General features: G+C 43.2%; 1 pseudogene; it reads left to right on the top strand.

The window, feature by feature from the left end:
- Positions 1-11,490: 11,490 nt before the first annotated feature.
- On the top strand, positions 11,491-11,559 carry LOC139032679 (U6 spliceosomal RNA; annotated as a pseudogene).
- Positions 11,560-16,340: the final 4,781 nt, after the last annotated feature.

Below are 16,340 nucleotides of genomic sequence, written 5' to 3'. Positions count from 1 at the left end.
AGTCTCTTAAGTCCCCTGCACTTGCGGGCAGGTTATTTACCACTAGTGCCACCTGGGAAGCCAGGCTCTTATTAGTTATGTGTTTTATAGATAGTAATGTGTATATATCAATTCCTTCTTTAGGATCAAACTCTGTGCTGGTCCCCCTCCGGGGTGGTCCTGGAGGCTCGTGATTGGGAGCGAGCATTGTTGACTTGATTTTGAAGTTCTAAGTTTAACCCTATTTTAACCTTGTCTTTACGAGAAGATTCCATGGGAATGAGTGTCGCAGTAAATGCCATGATTCTGTACTTCCTTCGCAAAGGAAATGGGGTCAAGTGTCCTCCTGAAAAGTCTCCTTATATAGGAGCAGGAAGCAATGGCTCATCAGCTGGGAATAAGCTTTGTGCAGGCGTCAGCCTCCGAGGAAGGTCTCTTTATGCGGGGCTGCAGAATCATGGCTGAAATGATGAGGTGTGTCTTCCTGGGCCTGATTAAACATGATTGGGAAATATCTTCTTCTCGAGGAAATATCTTCTTCTCGAGATTCACAGCACAGTTGCACAGTAGAGTGGAAGACAGATTTGGAGAAATAAGACTGGAGTCCAAATAGCAAGAGTGCCCCTTCCCGCCTGGGCGAACCTGGGCGATTTATAGACCATCACTCTGCCTCAGTTTTTGGTTTTTTTTTTTCGCTTTAACATGGTGTATTAGTTTCTGCGGGCTGCTATAACAAAGAACCTAAAACTAGATCCCTCCAGTTCCGGGATGTAGCTTCCTGTCCCCTGTGTCCGCTCGTTCCTGTCTGGGGGGCCCAGAGGCTGGACCAGGCTGCAGCGGCCGACCCGCATGCTGCCACCAGGGCGGAGGCTTCCTGGCTTCCCCAGGCCTGTTCTTCCTGCTCTGTTTCCCTGACCCCCCAGGATGGAAGCCCTGCCTTCATCCTCCCCCCGGGGCCTTAGTTCCTGCATGCTGTTCCTACCAAGGGGGTGATTTGACAGAAACCCATGAAGCCTTTAAGGGCTTCCCAGGTGGCATTGGGGGAAAGAATCTGCTTGCAATGTGAGAGATGTGGGTTTGATCCCTGGGTTGGGAAGATCCCCTGGAGAAGGAGACGGCAACCCACTCCAGTATTCTTGCCTGGAGAATCCTATGGACAGAGGAGCCTCTTAGCTGGAAACAACCCTGGGGTCTTAATCTAATCTGAGAGCGTTTCAGTCCTCTCCCTTCCCATGCTCATTTTGGCCTCCTCTGCTGGTCTTCTGGTTCCCAGTCTAAGCTTCCCACATCCCCTGCAGAGCACCTGGCCATACTCAACCCCTGAGCAGTATCTCAGGTATTTAAGGACTTCAGGGAGGAGGCTGCATGCATGCACGTACGCACACAGACACACACACACACGCACACGCACACGTGTGCACACACACATATGCAGTATAAGTTCTCAACTTATTTAATTAGGAATCTTCCTCTTAAAGCAAGTTTATGTAGAAGCAGAGACAACACATCTTGGGGTGGCTTTTCCTTGGAGCTGGGGTTTTAACAGGATGTGCAGCTGCTGGTGACACGTTCCCCTCCAGAATTAAGGAAGCAGATAGATTCTTGTTAAACTTCTGCCCCTTTATATGCAAGGCTTATGTTACTTTCCCAAAGGAATTTATATTAACAATCCACATGCTGGCTGCATATTAGAATCACCTGGAGGTGAGATGTAACACCCCACTGCCCCACATACCTAAATTTCTGGGTATATAGAGTAAACAGATATTTGGCAAAAGGATAAATGTAACTCAACTGAGGAAGAATAGTCATTTCAATAAATGGTGCTGGGACACCTGGATATACACATGCAAAACCAAAAAGCAATGAATCTAGACACAGACCTTACACCCTGTACAAAAATTAATGCAAAATGGATCGTAGTCTCAGATGGAACATGCAACACTGTAAAAGTCCTAGAAGGTAATACAGGAGAAAATCTATGTGACCTTAGGTTCAGTGATAATTTTTAGATATAATGTCAACAGCCTCATCCATGAAAGGAAAACAATGATAAGTTGGACTTCATTAAAATGAAAAGCTTCAGTTCTGCAAAAGACATTGCTTGGAAAATGAAACAGCAAGCCACAGAGAAAATATTTGTAAAACACATATCTGATAACAGGCTAGTGCCCAAAATATACAAAGAATGTTAAAATCTCAACAATAAGAAAGAAGCAACCCAATTAAAAAATGGGCAAAAGACCTAAGTACATAAGTCACCAATGAAGATTTATGTGCTTACAGAAAAGAAGAACATGGAAAGATGCTCAACACCTTCCATCATTAGGAAGCTGCACATGAAAACAACAATGAGAGGCATTATATGCCTATTGGAATGGCCAAAATCCAAAACACTGACAACACCCAATGCTGGCAAGGATGTGGAGCAACAAGAATACCTGTTCATTGCTGGTGGGAATGCAAAATGGCGCGGTCACTTTGGAGAACAGTTTAAGGGTTTCTTACGAAGTGACACACGGTCTTACCACATGATCCAGGAATCATACTCCTTGGGCTCGCCCAGATGCACTGAAAAATTGTGTTCACATGAAAACCTGTACACAGATTTTTAAAGCCTTTTTATTTTATATAGTATTGTAGCCAGCTAACAATGTTGTGATAGTTTCAGGTGAGCAGCAGAGTGACTCAGCTATACATAAACGTGTTTCCTTTTCCCCCTAAACTCCCCTCTCATCCCTGCAGCCACATAACGCTGAGCAGAGTACCCTGTGCTAAACAATAGGTCCTTGATGGTTATCTGTCTTAAATATAGCAGCGTGTACACAGATGTTTATAGCAGTTTCCTTCAGAGCTGCCAAACCTAGGAAGCAACAAAGATGGCCTTCAATAGGTGAATGGATAAGCAAATTGCTGTTTACATCCATAAAATGGGATTTTATTCAACTAGACAAAAAAAAAAATGAGCTATCAATCCATGAAAAGATGAGGAAGAATCTTATGTGTATATTGCTAAGTGTAAGAGGACAATCTGAAAAGACAATAGACTATGATTCCAAATATATGACTTTCTGGAAAGGCAATATGAAGATAACAAAAAGATCTTTTTTTTTTTGCCAGGAGTTGGGGGCAGAAAGGGATGAATAAGTGAAGCACAGGGAATATTTAGGACAGTGAAACTATTCTGTGTGATTGGAGTGGTGGACGCATGTCATTAACAAACTTGTTAAGAAACCATGAAACATATAACACCAAGACTGAACCTTAATATAAACTATGGACTTTTAATATAAACTATTAAATCTTAAGTTAATAGTCACATGTCAATATCGGCATATCATTGCAACACATGTACCACACTAGTGCAAGATGTTATCAATATAGGAAAATTTTGAAAAAGCAAAGAAGGTCAAGGCATACAGAAACAGCAAAGTAAAACGGGGAACAGTGTATACTACACTTTCATTTTAGTATAAATATAGATGATTTCTTGTCCGCTTTAAAATGCTCTCTGGAGGTGGCCTCTGAGAGAAGTGAGTGGCTGTAGAAAGAGTTTGGATGGAGACTACTGTATTGTCCTTGTGCGCATTTTAAAATCTATGCCTTGCACATGTAATATCTTTTAAAAATGAAAAAAATTAAAAGAAGAAGAAAACAAGAAAAAGAAAACAACCTGGATATCCAGATGGTACCCCAGATTAGTGAAACTGGTATCTCTGAGAGTGAAGTCCGGGCATGAATAATTCCTAAAGCCTCTCCCGGTATTCAGGAGAGAACCACGGCTTTAGAGGAACGTTTAGTCCCATGTTTATGGGACTACCCCTGGTTCTTCACCAGACTCCTCAGCAGCACCAGACTCTCATGGGTGTGGACTGATAAAGTGGGGTCTCTGTCCAGGTGTCTCTGAACCTCAGCTCACCCCCAGTTTCTACCAGTCTGGAAACCCAGTTCCCCAGGGATACCAATCTGTGCCTTCCCCTCATTTAATTGTTTACCAGAAGAGTTTCAAAAGCAGCGCACATCCCTTTCCTTGCGGTGAACTGAGTGAGTTACAGAGACTTCTGAGTCTCCCCGGCTGCAGTGGCTCAGCATTCAGTTCTCGAGTCTGTCAATGGCATCTCTCATTTCAGCTTTGCTCTCTCCCAAGGGGCTGGGGGCTGGGATCTGGAGGTGTTGGCCATGCAAGCAGCACAGTATGGCTGGAAGAGCATCAGCCAGATGGCCTCCGGTTTGCATCCCAGCGGCTGCTCACCAGCTTGTCTCTGAGGAACTCTGTTCTTACTGGGGTTAAGTTGGCAGCATCACAACGCTAATTTCACCAAGAGTTCTCGAACAGTGTGGGAAACCATTGCATTTATCATAATCTGAGATAATATATGTGAAAGCTCACTGACAATTGTGCTTTTTAATTAAAAAAAAAAAAAAGTAAACTCTAGCCTGGTACTGAGTTTACAAGGACAAGAAAAGCTCCATTCCTTCCCATCCCATCCCCACCCCTCCTTCAGTCTTCCCACATGAAAAGGCAACAGGGAGCTGAAGTTAATCTTTGGAAGGGATGAGGAACTAATTAGGCAGGTTTCAAAGAAAAATTGGGGGAATTATGAAAAAGATGCCTTTTCTGTTCCCACCCTCTGCTTGTTTACCTTCGGCCGACCCCTCCCTCTCTTCCTTCCTCCCGCTGTTTACACAAGTGCTTCCTTATCAGTCTGTCATTCCCCGTCTTGAAGGCAGTGAGAGGAATTGGTTGGGAAATCTGTTCTGCGTTTTGTGTGCATCCTGTCCAAACTATTGTGTTGGAAAGCCCTTGAGCTGTTGAATCTAATTTGCCATTCTTAGGAGTGGGGAGGTGTACTGAAGTCAGGAGGCAAAAGCCGATGCAGATCTATTCAGACAGTGTACAGTCAGTGCTGTGAGCTCAGCCCTTTGGAAAATAGCTCGGAACACAGCTGAAGACATGCATGCTGGGTCTCCGTGTGTGTGGGGCTCTGATCATGCTGGATAACGTGGTGAGCATGGGGGTGAGGCCGCTGGTCACTGCCCTCAAGAAACTGACCATCTAGCAGAGGTTGCTGGCTGCAATAACCCTAATACTGTCTTACCAGCATCCTGACCTCTACCGACGTGAAATCGCAGCCCTCCAGACCCAGGAGCCCTGCCTCCTCTTGGGGGAAATGCAGGCTCAGAGGCAACTCTGCTGTCCAGGGCCACTCAGCACATCAACGGATCACTGGTAGTGGATTTCAGGGGTGACAGTATTACTCCTATTGGATAATGAAAGATCAATTGACATGTCCATCCCAAATCACATGTATGTACACGCCCGTACGCTATGCTTAACATGGACAAGCAACAAGGACCTACTGTACGGTCCAGGGAACTCTGCTCAGAGTTATGTGGCAGCCTGGATGGGAGGGGAGTTTGGGGGAAAATGGATACATGTATATGTATGGCTGAGCCCTTTTGCTATCCCCTGTGAAGCTATCACAATACTCAGTTCCGTTCAGTTCAGTCGCTCAGTCGTGTCCGACTCTGTGACCCCATGGGCTGCAGCACACCAGGCCTCCCTGTCCATCACCAACTCTTGGAGTTTACTCAAACTCATGTCCATTGAGTCGGTGATGTCTTCCAACCATCTCTTCCTCTGCCGTCCCCTTCTCCTTCTGCCTTCAATCTTTCCCAGCATCAGGGTCTTTGCCAATGAGTCAGTTCTTCGCATCAGGTGGCCAAAGTATTGGAGTTTCAGCTTCAGCATCAGTCCTTCCAATGAATATTCAGCACTGATCTCCTTTAGGATGGACTGGTTGGATCTCCTTGCAGTCCAAGGGACTCTCAAGAGTCTTCTCCAACACCACAGTTCAAAAGCATCAATTCTTTGGTGCTCAGCTTTCTTTGCTAAATAGTTATACTCCAATATAAAATAATAATAATTATTTCTTGTTTAGAAAAGGAAAGATCAGTTGAGAAAGTCGTCACACTCTGTAATAGGAAACTTTAGAGGTCGAATTCCTTGTTTTGATTTTCATATACCCTTGTGTTGAACGCAGTTGTCAGAGAAGAGGGTGGAAAGGAGGAGACTGCCCTGCTTGCATGCGTGCGTGCTAGTCGTGTCCGACCCTTTGTGACCCTGTGGACCATAGCCCCCCAGGTTCCTCCATCCTTGAGGATGCTAAAGGCGACGATACTGGAGTGGATTGCTATGCCCTCCTCCAGGGGATCTTCCCAACCCAGCGATCAGACCCGTGTCTCCCGCGTCTCCTGTATTGCAGAAGGGTTCTTTACCCCTGAGTCACTGGAGAAGCCGCCCTGCCTGAGAGAAGCTTAAAAAAGGCTTTAATGACCAGAAAACAATCACAGCCATTGTTCAGCAACTCAACATTCTTCCCTCTTTGTTCTCTGTTTGGTAACAACAGCCAAAGTTAACATCATGGAGGATGAAGGACTTCTGGTGGGTTTGGGGTCAAACAAGTTTGCATTGATGACTTTCGACTCTAGGTGGTTGGAAACTCAGGCTTATCCTGCTAACAGCGTCTCAATTCTACTGAAGCGTCTCACTTTGAGGGGAGAAAAGAAGTTGGCACCTCCTGCCGAGACAGCTGGCTCACCTTGAGAATGCTCCAGGCACTGGGAGTAGATTTTAGAACACATATCGTTTTTGTGTTAAGACTCTACTAAAGCATTGTTTCAGGGGAAGTGCTAGGGGGAAGAAGATGTTTGTGCAGGTTTGGAGACAGTGATGCTTTTCTACAATTTCAGAAGCCCCAAATCACTTCGGATCACCCCCAAGGCCAGGGTTATTTCTCGCCCTCTCCCCTTGCCCCTGAGTCCAGCTCTAAACCTCCAGCCTTTCTGTTGGAAGCTTGAAAGTTGGAGCAAAGCTTTCTGGGGTCTTGGTCTCTGTTCTACAGCTTGCCAAGCTCCAAGCATCAAGCTGATGGAAAGTTTAACATTTGAAAACTTTTTTTTTTTTTTAATGTTTTATGGTAGGACTGGAAAACATCAATTATTTTGAAGGAACATCATAGATTTTTAGGGGATGACAAATTCCTGTATTAACACTACCCACCTCCTGCCCCAAAGCACACAGACCAACCCCCACCCTCCTTTCTGGTCTCCTGCTTTCTCCTGTCTCACTGATGTCTCCAGCCAGATGGGAAGGACAGACCCCCAGAAAGACAGTTTTCAACAGTGCCCGGGAGATTGGCTTCTCTTCACTTTTGTTCTTGTCCTAATGGCCCATAGAATGCTGAAAAGTTCTAAACATGCTTCCATTGTTTGGATGATGATGGCCTCTCTATTTCCTGGCTTTCATTCACCATCTCCTCCTCTTACAGCAGAATTAAGTCTCCGAAATGGAAAATATTAGAGCTGTTGATGGAGAATAAATGCTGACTGTTGCAGACACCTTACTTTTATTTTTTTTTTGCATCATATTTGACTCATATTCAATAATAGGAAATGAATAAATCTGGTGTCAGGGAAGAATAAAGAGGCACACAGGTCTTAGTTTGCCCAAGGCTGAGGGAGTTTGTTCCTACTGGCCTAGTACGCAGTTTGGCTGAGCATTTGTTCAATTCTTCATTTTTATTTTTCATTTGTTTTTCTGGCCGTACCACATAGTATGTGGGATATTAGTCCCTAACCAGGGGTTGTAACCACATCCCATGCATAGGAAGCAAGGAGTCTCAACCCCTGGACAGCCAGAGAAGACCCTGATTCTTTTAAAATGAAATATTATTATCCGTAGTTCCATTGAAGTAAGCCTGGGCGGCTTTGGTAGACCTCCTCTTGGTGGTTCCTGCTGTGCTCTGACCTCATTGGGCAGGCTATGAGATGTGTGTGCAGTGGTTTTATCTGGAAGATGACCAGAGCATCCACTCAGCTCTCTTTGGTGGCTCAGAGGGTAAAGATCCTTTATGCAACTCAGGAGACTCAGGTTCCAGCTCTTTGTTGGGAAGATCCCCTGGAGAAGGAAATGGCAACCCACTCCAGTACTCTTGCCTGGAGAATCCCATGGACAGAGGAGCCTGGCGGGCTGCAGTCCATGGGGTTGCGAAGAGTTGGACACGCCTGAGTGACTAACACTTTCACTTTTTCCAGTTAAAAGACACCAACACCTTCCTAGGAGACTCTGGTAGACAGGGCCATCTCAGACAGGAGCTGCTCAGGAGAGCAAATCTTCCAATCTCAAGTGATGCTGAGAGATGGGCTTGTCACTCCTGTATCCATGGGGCCTCTCAACTCCTTGGCCAGTTCCATCACGCCTGTGCCCTAGCCCAGATGCAAGAAGCCTTCAGGCCGCCATCCAGTTGAAAACACCAGAAATTATGGGCTGGGCGTAGGTAAAATATGTGTGAGAAATAAAGGCTGGACATGTCAGCATGGGGAGCGAATTGTCTACTTCTAGCTACAGTGATTTTTGTCACTGATTTAATCTTAAGGAGTCATGTTTTGCATGGGTTTGCCACTTGCAAAAATGAGCTGAAAAATTAAGTAGGGGTCACCAACACCAATTCTGTTCTACCCTGTGCTGGAGCTACTAGCCAGTATGATAAAAAAGAAAAAGGAAAATAAGTAAAGTAAAATGTATAAGAACTGGAAATAAGGAAGAAGAAATTGTTCCTAGATGATGTTTATGAAATAGAAAATTCAGGATCAAAATCTTCACGGAAAATAAAGATAAATATGTTTATCAAGGTCAGCAAATACAAAGTCAATGTAGGAAAATTAATTTCATTTCTATATCCTAGTAACAAACAGGTAGAAAATTAAATCTGAAAAAAAAAATTACCATTTAAAGTAGCATGAAACAAGTCCAGTGCTTAGGACTTTATCTCTCAAAAATGTGTCGAATTTCTGCACATCGAAGTCTAAAGTAGTAGTGAGATAAATTAAAGGCAACCTAAATAGATGAAGGAATATATTAATTCCCATATTAGAAAACTTAAGTTTTAATGAGATAGCAGTTCTTTCCCAATTAATACAATCCTTATAAAGCTCTCAGTGGTAGTTAAAAAAAATAAATGAGTATTTAATAGAAAATAAAGCGTTTACTAAATTTATGTTTCTAAGAAAGTTGATCACTATCAACTTCAACAACATGTAATGTGCTCAAAATGTTTGCTGGTCTCTGCTGTCCACCCTCAGCTGGTAAAAAAGTCAACATCTACTTCAGAAGTTACTCCAAGAGTTATTTGAAGAAGACTATATGCAGCTTTCAAAAGCATGTTTTAAAATTACCCTGAAGAGTATTACTTTTCGTTTATATCAATGTATTTATTTACATCATTTATATCTTCTAATTCCACTCATTAAAGTTAAAAAAATTAAACAATTTTATTGAGGTATAACTGAAACACATTAAACTGCACATATTTAATATATAAAATTTGATGAGTTTGGACTCATGCATACACCTGTGACATCATCTCCACAGTAAAGATAAAAGACATGTATTATTACTTCCAAGTTTCCTTATGTTCTTTTTGTGTGTGTGTGGTAAGAACACTTAACTTGAGATCAACCCTCTTGACAAATGCTGGAGTATGTGATGCAGTATTGCTGACTCCAGAGTTTTAGCACCACTCATCCGGAACCCCAAGTTCTCCTGGCACGTATGAAAAATGAAGTCATAGCTGCTGGCGTGTGGGTTCCATTAGAAGAACTCCTCACGCAGCTAAGTGATGACAGTTTTCTAAAATGTCATCAGATACTCCAAGTAGGAAGATCAATGAATCCCATTAATTGATTCTTTATCCAATTCATGACATCAGAGTATAGCTTTTGGAAGTTTATTTTCTCAAAGGCAGAATCTAGATTGTTGTGAAGGCTATTGTAAACGTTGTTATAAAGTTCTGTATTGAAGATAAAATTATCGTTTTTACAGGCATGATATAAACAAGGTCCAGGAGAACAGAGTTTTGTGGTGAAACTAGTGATCTTAATTAAGAAAATCATGGAGCGGAAATGCACTTAGAATTGGTTGTGATTCACTAAAAATCGACTTCCCTGGTGGCTCAGATGGTAAAGCGTCTGCCAACAGTGAGGGAGACCCGGGTTCAATTCCTGGGTCAGGAAGTTCTCCCGGAGAAGGGAATGGCAACCCACATTCATAATTGTATCCAAAAAGCCCTTGATATTCTACCAGAGTTGAGGTCAGAGGTGTCATTATTTATGACTATTTTCAGATATACACTGAATGACTGAAGTTCAAAATTGTTTTGATGAAGCTGATGTTGAATTCCTTCCAAAACAGCTCGACATTGGCATTTCTGTGTTCTTTCTTTCTTTTCACTTGCCACCAATTGGACTTTAGAAACATCTGGGCTTTGGTGAATTAAGCTTCATGACAATCCGGACATTACTGGAAATGAGTCCTTTAAATTATAGTTACATTTTGTTCAAAAGGTGTTTAAAACCTTCAAGTAAAATATTCAATAAAATGGAACACTGGAAACCTTTAAACTTTGAAACTTTTAGCAAATTGTTATGTTGCAATTTTGAAGACAAAGTTTGCAAACAGAAAACCATTGAAATTTATCCCTACAAAAGCAAGGAAAAGTGGACAAATCAATATGAATGAGAAAGATGAATAAGGCTTCATGCTAATATTCTGTGATTTCACTTTGAAATGGCTCAACTTGTAGTTTCTGTTCCAATTGGAAAGTATGGATTCATTGCCAGAGCAGAACAAAATAGACAAGACCAACAATTTTATGGCATCTAAATACAGTCAAATGTTCAAAAGGATCAAGGAATTTATTTGATGTTTTGTCTTACTGAAGTATTTGTCAAAGAAAGTTGCTCTGAATGGAGGCATAAAAAAATGTGAAAATATTTAGGTTGAAATATTTACACATTTCAGTGTGAGAAAAATTGGAATTGGGACTACCCTTCATTTAGTACAATTTGTAGTTATTGATTTTTTTCTTAAATAAAAATATTGTGGTTTACAGCAAAGAGCCAATAGAATGTATCAACATTTTCATACTATTAATAATAAATTGCAACTTTGAAGATGACTGTAAGTGATTTTACAGAAGAGTTAAAAATAAGATCATTTTGGAAAAAAAAGGTCAGAAATATACAATGATGCATAATTTGATGAAAATGCATCTTACCAACTAACATAAGTACATGGAAAACTACTAAAGACAGTTATTCTGCTTATGTTATTTTTCAGCATTCAGATAATCACTGTAAATAAGTTTTGTTGTCTTAACTTACAGATTTCCATTTTTAAAGTATTTCTAGTTTTGAAATTTTTAAATTTTGAAATGGAAGTGTTTTATTTTTGAAATTACTTTTATAAATAATTTTATCCTCAAATAGAAATATTTTATAGGTCCACCAATAAAATCAGTATGTCGCTCAATAAATGCATATTCAAAAACATATACTTTTAATTAGCACTCCCCAAAATGTCTTAGTTTGAATGATGAGCAGCCGTACTAACTGTAAAATCTTAACAGGCCAGACCAATCAGGGCAAACTGGGCTTAATAAATGCGGTTCTCCGACACAGAGATTAGCATGGCCCCTGCGCAAGGATGACACGAAAATTCGTGAAGCATTCCATATTTAAAAAAAAAAAAATAAATAAATAAATGCGGTTCTCTTTGGGAACCAAAATTCATTGGAAACAGCAATGATTCTGTTAAGGTGGGGCTTCCTTCATTCAGGCATTCATTCAATACATGTTTATTGCCTGCTTGCCATAGTTTGAGATGCTAGAGACAGAGGAAAATAAAGGACTTGATTATAAAATGACACACAGGCAAAGTTTCTCTATGGAACGAAGTTTAAGATGAACATTGAGAAATTGAAAGAAAGGTAGAATTTCTAGAGCAGAGAATAAGGGCAAGAGAGGTTGGGGGGATGGTATGCAGGAGGTGCCTACTGAAAGCCTCTAGGTCAGGTGAAAGATTTAGATTCAGCCCCATGGCCAATCAAGCTGTTCTAGGGTTTTAAACCCACAAATGACTACATAAGAGTTTTTAAAAATTTTTATTTGGCGGGACTGGGTCTCAGTTGCAGCATGCAGGATCTAGTTCCCCGACCAGGGATTGAACTCTGGCCCTTTGCTTTGGGAGCATGGAGTCTTAGTCACTGGGCCACCAGGTGAACCCCAAGAGTAGTATTTTAAGATCACTTGTCAAGATGGAGAACCCACCATAGGAGGAAGAGTTGAACACAGGGAAAGTAACTGGGAGGCTTTTAGGAGTCCAGGGAAAATAGATGGTCCATCTAGGTATGTCAGCAACGCAGGTGGAGAGAAGTGAGTGAATTTGTGAGGTCTAGAAGGTGGGAGAGAGATCAGGACGTGGATGGGGTTCAGTGACTGGGGCTAGAGAACTGATAGTCCCCACTGGTGTTGGAACTTGCGTCCTCAGAGAATTCAGTTGTTTCTATAAGGCAGGCAGCTCTGGTGTGAGGAGGGTCTCTGCCTGGCCCCCTTCCCAGCCCCAGAGCCATGCAGCGGTCTGTGGGCAGCGTGAGTGGGTACAGGCTTGCGGTTAGGAGAGCTGGTGCTAGTGATGGGGGTGAACCCCTGCGGAGGGCGATGGCAATGGGGACAGAACAGCTGGCTAATCTCAGCTTGCAGTGTCTTCCACCTGGTTCCTCTCTGCTGTTTGCCATGATTTGTCTCTTCCTGACATCAGGCTAGACTCAAAGACATGGATGTTTTTCAGATGGAAAGAGCTGGAAGCCTCAGAAATACTCAGAAATAGAGGTGGTGATAACACCCTATCAAGATCAACGGAGGGGCCGGGACAGTGAGTCCAGGTGTCAAAATCTTCTTAGGCTACAAATGATTCTTTACTCAGCTCTAATCCATCTTATCCTGCCCGTCAACAGAATGAATAATGGACCCAGTTCAGTGTTCAGTGCTTGTAGCCTGGTGTGCTAAAGCCTCCAAGGTCAATATTTGAAAACAGGTCCTGCCGTCCTCTGGGGATTGGAATATGTGAGGAAGGGATGGGAGAAAAATCCCAGCCTTGTCACCTTCGAGTGATCTTTGCTCTTTACAACTATGCAGAAAGAGCTTTGTTACTTGAGCAGGTGGTCAGGGTTTTTTCTTTTCTTTTCAGCGAAGATCATCTTTATCTGTAGTGAAGTCGTTCCCCTACCCCCCAAGAGCTGTTTTTCTTTTTTTCCTTTTCTGTGGTCAGCAGTATCTCAAAACATAGGGGAGGTTTGCACAGAAGTAACTGGAGAGGATGCGTCAGGGGCTCTGGGCTAGATTATCTCGAGATGTGGGGTGGGGGCTTTGCTTAGGGGTTTCTTGTGCAAAGGGATATCTTGGTACAGCAGAACTGACCCTCCTGGCAGAGAAGAAACAAATGCACCCCATCCTATCCCCTGGGACATCAGCAAGTCTCCGTATTTCTGATACCATGTAAAGGGTTCCCCAGCTGCTCTAAGTTACTGCATTTCCCCAAAGTAAGCATGGAGATGCTCTCATGACTCATTTAAGAATTTTAAGAAACATTCTAAGCTGACCTTTGGGGCTTCCCAGGGGGCTCAGTGGTCAAGAATCTGTATGCCAACACAGGAGATGCCAAAGATGTCCAGGGTTTGATCCCTGGGTCGGGAAGACTCCCTGGAGAAGGGAATGACAACCCACTCCAGTATTCTTGCCTGGAGAATCCCATGGACAGAGGAGCCTGGTGGGCTACAGTCCATGAGGTCGCAAAGAGTCGGACACGACTGAGCATGCAAGCATGCATGAAGCTGCCCTTCAGAGGAGTCCCAGAGAAGAGTTCCTGCTATTGACCAGGAGAAAAAGAACTTTCTTACTGTACCGCTGGGAGCCAGGTGTGGCGTGGGGCTTACGCATCATGGCAGGTTGGAGGTAGAGAAGGAGATGCTCTGTGCTGAACATAGCTGGTCATCCTCATTCAGTTTCCGTATTTCTGGTAGCTGGGGAGGATGGTGAGTGGTCCAGGCAGGCTGGGGAGATGACTGGCAGCTTCATGTCCTGTTTGAGTGGAGGGCAGTCAGTTGACCCCTTGACTTTCCAGTTGAGACAATGGAGCCCAAGAGTGACTTTTGGAAGGTCCCACGGTCGGGGTCAGGTCACACTCGACATTCTGGCCCTGATGGTCATCTTGACCATCTGACCTTCCTCATCACTGCTCTCCTCTTTAGTATTTATCAAAAATGAAATCAGCATCCCCAAAGCAGTCACCCTGGATTTCGGTTCACTGGATGCCTGCACCCTCCCACCTCGGTCCCCAAAGAGGAACTAGTGCTTGGCTGGGTCCCCCTGCTCTATTCTCTTCCCGAGTTGCTCTTCTGCTATCTGGTTCTTGCTTTCTTACCTCATCCACAGGTTCCTAACTTTCTCTGCACCCCTCCTGTATTCTATTTCCTTGGGTTGTCTCAGGCCTCCTAGGTCCTCATCAACCACTTATACCCTGATGGTACCACAATGACTATTTCCAGTCAAAGCTTCTTCCTTTGGTTTTCGAAGCCTATGAGGCATCCGCGCACATGGCCCCAGGAGGTAGCTGACAGTGATATCTATCACTCCCCATCACGCCCCTTCTCAGAACCTTATCGGCTCTATAACCTGCAGGAGCCTCTCACCCGGCACACAAGACCCTCTGTGATCAGGCATCAGCCTCATTTTCTAGCATCATTTCTTTTATTTTTTTATAAATTATTTTTAATTTATTTAATGAATTTTCTTGGTTGTACCAGGTCTTAGTGGTAGCATACGGGATCTTAGTTCCCTGATCAGGAATCAAACCCAGACACCCTGCATTGAGAGCATGGAGTCTTAGCCACTGGGCCACCAGGGAAGTCCCCAAACATCATTTCATTACAGTCCCTGCCTTTCACTGCCTATCACAAGATCACCAAGTACGCATCAGCCCCTCCAGTCCCTGGGGGAACACACACTTGTCCCAGCTTACGGTTTTCCACTCTCTGCACCAGAATGTCGGGGTCTAGAAGGCGCTGCTGCCAATAACATTTTTGTATAGATTCTCACGGGAGAAGGGGTATGTGTGTTCAGAGTAGGACGTGCCAGAATCTTGGTGGGGAAGGACGTGGAGTTTGCAAAAGCCCCCGGGGGTCTCTTGTTCCTCACTCCTTCCTTCACAAGAGGACTTTCTCTCTCACTGAAAATCGCTATTGAAGGCAGATAAGGACCCCCACCCTTTCCCCATGTGAAACAGAGCTTCCATTGTCCCCAGTGGATTTCTGCTCTCTTAGACAAACCATCTCACCCTGTCGCCCCCGAGACAGAGTTCCTCTTGGAGCCTGAATGTTTCCCTGTTTAATTGATGAGGAACTAATAAAGCCTGCCTTGTTCCTTGGACTACAGCCCTCTTGATGGGCACGATCCTCATATCACTTTTACACACATATTAAATTGCAGCTCAGAAGCCAAATCTTCTACTCTTTATGAACTTAATGGATAGCTAGGGGGGCAGGGGGCAGGCTGCAGAAGTAGGTGAATGACAAACGAGAGGTATTGTGTGCCCGGGGTTATTAGATTTTCTTTGGGATCGCCTCAGAAAAATGTTCCTGGGCTTTATCTTAGAATAATAGGTTTTGAATCAGAACGGTCCTCTGAGGTTATCAGCATCTCTTGCCCAGAGTGGATATTCTATCCGCAGAGACCCTGATTAATGGTTGCATCCAGCTTTTTGATGCACAGAGCTGTGTCTTGAGGCTGAAAACATTACTAGAAAACAGAGAGCTGATGTTAGCCAGTGCCCTCTTCTCAGCTGGCGAAAAAATATAATCTCTTTCTAGAAGAAGCCTCTGGATGGGACTCAAAATAAATTTCGTACATGTTCATTTCCCGTGGATATACACAGACAGAACTAGGTAATTCGATTGGAAAGACTCATGGAAATGAAAGGGTTCTGAATTCAGTGCCCATACACCTGAGTTTGCTTGTAAAGCATCAACTGTAAACATTTGGTTCTGTTGTCAGGCTACACGTTGCAGTCAGAGTCCCCAGTCATTTTTCGGGGTGAGGATATCAGGGTGGTAGTTTTCCCAATTTAGTAACTATTGATTGGGAAAGAAAGGTGAGTGACAAAAATATAATGCAAACTCAATAATCCATTTAAATCAATTTCTTTTCTAAACCACAACATTTAATCCATTTAAATATTCACAGATATATATAGAATGCTATTAATTTCTCTAAAGTTATGGTGCATAGATGGATTCTTTGGTCTCTTGTGAGGATTCTGAGATCTGCCCAGGGATCTGGGTTCCACAGGTGGGGAGTTTATTACTGTTTGACTTGGGGTTTGGAAATTGGGTCACTCTGGGAATACTTTCTGTGGATGACATATTTTCTGTAACATTTTCTTCTTCTTCTTCTTTTTTTTTTTTAAT

The sequence above is a fragment of the Odocoileus virginianus genome, chromosome 32, assembly GCF_023699985.2.
Source record: "Odocoileus virginianus isolate 20LAN1187 ecotype Illinois chromosome 32, Ovbor_1.2, whole genome shotgun sequence".
NCBI classification, from domain to species: domain Eukaryota; kingdom Metazoa; phylum Chordata; class Mammalia; order Artiodactyla; family Cervidae; genus Odocoileus; species Odocoileus virginianus.
Note: the sequence above shows the minus strand (reverse complement) of the source record. Positions and strands in the feature narration are given on the sequence as shown.